Source organism: Aptenodytes forsteri, unplaced genomic scaffold, assembly GCF_000699145.1.
Source record: "Aptenodytes forsteri isolate BGI_AS27 unplaced genomic scaffold, ASM69914v1 Scaffold36, whole genome shotgun sequence".
Classification (NCBI taxonomy): domain Eukaryota; kingdom Metazoa; phylum Chordata; class Aves; order Sphenisciformes; family Spheniscidae; genus Aptenodytes; species Aptenodytes forsteri.
This window is the reverse complement of record NW_008795477.1, coordinates 1,976,125-1,979,614: the sequence shown is the minus strand read 5'-3', so window position 1 is coordinate 1,979,614 and position 3,490 is coordinate 1,976,125.

Here is a 3,490-nt window from a genome sequence, read left to right as displayed (position 1 = left end):
ACATCTAATATGTATTTTCTCAAGACGGGCTCGTTGTATAAACCACAGAAATCTCAGGTGTTAGCCTACCAGCTGTAACCGTTCTTGTCACCCAGTGTTGCACATTGTATTTTGAAGGCAATAAGGCCTTACACTCATGACAGGAAATTGTCACAGATGTAATTATATGTACGATATGGTTAAATTCGAGTGCAATATGTATTACCACCCATCAGTTACAATAATCACCATACCGATACAATCTGTTTCCTGATAAAATGCAGAGGTTCGTAACACACTATACATTGTGCTCGTAGAGAAAGCCCTGCCTGTGACTCAAGGCCCTTTATCCACTTTAATTGTTATTACTTGTAGCTGCTGGGGGATAATTATTCGCATATTGTATGCTCCGAAAGGGTAGAAGCTGTTCAGGCAGCTGAATTGGTAAAATGAGAACTAATGATCTGGATGGGGGAAGAGGTTGTCCACTCCTGGCCAGGTTGCCTTACGGGTTGAAAGGCCACCTGTGAATTGGATCACGGAATAATTCTGGTTAGAAGGGACTGCTGAGGGTCATCTACCCCGGCCTGTCCTGTTGCATGGGGTTAGCCCATCCCAGATACTGGACTCAACTTTGAGAAGTTTCTGCCAGCCCATTTCTCCAGGCCATTAAGGTCCCTCTGAATGCTTGATATGCTTTGTCCTACAGCCTATCAAGCTCTCAATTCAACTTGTTATCATCCACCAGCTTGCTGGGGGGACACCCCATACCCTTATCCAGGTTGTTAATAAAGAGCTTGAACAATATTGTCCCCCTGAGCCGTGCCACTGGCAGCTGGCCACAAGTTGGACTTTGTACCACTGACCACCATCCTATAAGCCTGAAGATCCAGCTAATCTTCCACACTCTTCACAGAATGTTTATTCACTTTATATCTTGACAATTTGGCTATAAGTATATTCTGGGAGACTGTGTGAAAGTCTTTGCTCAAGTCAAGGTGTATAGCACCCGCTGCTCTCCCCTTGCCCCCAGAGACACGATTCAAATCTCAAACACAAAATATTACACTAATTTTGTAGAGTGGGAAGTTGAGGCACAGATAATTGAATTTCCCACTGATTTCTAGGGTCACAATGAAGGATATTAAGAAGGTAGATATGGTTTCCTCAAGGGCTTTGAAGGGTTTGTGTCTTTTGCAGGGGTAAGGACTATTTTCTGCATGTTGGTAAGAGTAGGTACAATGCAGCTGCTTGTATAAGAGGGCTGGATCCCAACAGCACACAACCGATTTGTCTATGTGTGCGATGCACCATTTTAATTACCCTGGGTTTACTCTCTTTATGGGCATCCCTTCCCTTATTTGAAATCAGGCTCCAGTGCGTCAGACTACCCCACCGGCACGGGTCAAGAATCCCAACCAAAAACATTGCCCTAATTTCACTAAATCAGGGGCATACCATATTTTTTTAGTTAAACAAAGGCAACTCAGCATTTAGATCATCTTTCTTCTTTCAGCTGCTGCCCCTTGCCTGGCGTGTAAATTAAGAGCTCTTGTGCTAACCATTGATTTTCCTCCCCAGTACTAGGATCCCGAGGGGACACATCCTGCTGGGTTTATTCTTGAGGAAGCCCATTCCACTGCTGCACAAAGCTGGCATTGTCAGGAAGATTTAGCTCCCGATGATAAAATATCTTTCATTGTGAATTCTTCTCATCATAAGGAGCTTACAAATCCTAAATCACAGTGGGGCCACCCCTTCTTTTGCTCTCAGTGCACCATCGTAACTCTTCCACCTTAACTATCAGAGGAATGCTGTCTATGCCTCTTATCATGCCTGGGTCAAAGGTGAATATCTGAGCTTCTAGGTCACGGTGATACAAAGTGCTGTGAAATATGGTAATAGCAATCTTTCAGGAATCTCTGAGGCTGTTCTGTAAACTGTACCAGCGGGCCCGTGTGACTCTGTTTTTTGTCTTCCACTGCAGACATGATGCTACCTTGAAAGAAGAGGTTAAAAATCCTCCTGAAAGCAGCTTCTGTGTTCGGGGTGGTGAGGGGGAAAGGGCTGGGTTTTAGCCATTGATAATATTGGGGAACAGCTGGGAGGGAAGTTTACATAGCTATCTCTGGTCTGCAATTGAGCTCACAAACCTTGCAGGTTTGATGCAAGTCGCTAGTGTAAATAGACACTGATTACTCTTGGAGTCATTCAGTAACCTTTCAGCACTACTTCTCCTTAAAATAGAGTTCTTTGTTCATGGGAGGGAACAAAATAAAACAAGTGTCTCATCCATGAGCTAAAAGCTTCTTCTAATTATCAATTATCCTTCCCTGAGATAAGCTTTGTTTTCCCTTCCTGCTGGACTTTTGGTTTCCAATCTGGTCCCTACTATTTTTCTTTAAATAAGAAAAAGGGAAGGTGGGATGCAAATGGGTTAACTAACCACCACTGTCCTCCACAGACAGCTTCACTTTTGGGGAGTGCTTTCAGTCTTTCTGGAGCCTGGACAAATCTTGGGTGTGGAGTGTCAAGGTAAATGACAATAATAAATGACAATAAGAAATAGAGGAGCTTCCCTGGGTTTGTGGCAGGCAGCAGGGGAAGGCTGGAGGAGCTGTCGAACAAAGTGCTCTTTATTCTGTGGAGCACAGGAGCAGTGTGCGTGCATGGTAATTAGAGGAGAAAGGCCAGCCGCTGCCGGTGTGTTCTGAACCCATAATAATCATAATCGAAATAAAAAACACCATGAGATGGACCGTGATTTCCTATCGCCAGATGCACAGAGAGAGCATGGAGGCTTACTCGCCTCTTGCTGCAGAGACCAGGAGACACAAAGGAGGTTTTTCCTCTGTGCATTTAGGTAATGGGCAGCATGTAAATAGACTCTATTTCCTTAGACAGCCCTGCTGAAGCAGATGCAGGTCACTCCCTCAAAAACCTGTTGCATTTCCCTAACCCCAAAAGGAATTAAAATAAAGACGTGCTTCGTGGTAGCGCAGCAAACGTGCTGTAATAATACTGTGACAAATTTAGCATTCACTCAACAGCAGATAGCAGTCCCATCATCACGTTCTGCTCAAAGCCCTTTTGGTCTCTCCCCTCTTCTCCTTGCCCCTCGCACTCCTGCTCTCCCACCGTATCTGACTCCTCCTCCCTGGCATGCTTAATATCCAGAAACTTGCTCTCTAATTACTGTGGTTATGATTTGCAACCTGTCCAGTGGTGCCAGGAAGTGAAATGCAGCCTTTTCAAGTGTGGAGGAATCAATCTGGCTCCAGTCAAAACAGAGAGATGTGTTTCCAGCTAATTTGGAGGTTCGGCGATGACAAGCCCCATTGAGCATAGATGGTTGGCTGTCAAGTGTGCAACAAAGTCAGGAACTCACTCCATGGGAAAGAAAAAGGGCTTTTTCTTTTCTACTTTTTTCTTTTGTACTCGACTTATATGATCACACACACCAAGGAAAAAAAAAAAAAGGGGGGGGGGGGGGGCTGCCCTTGGACAATTT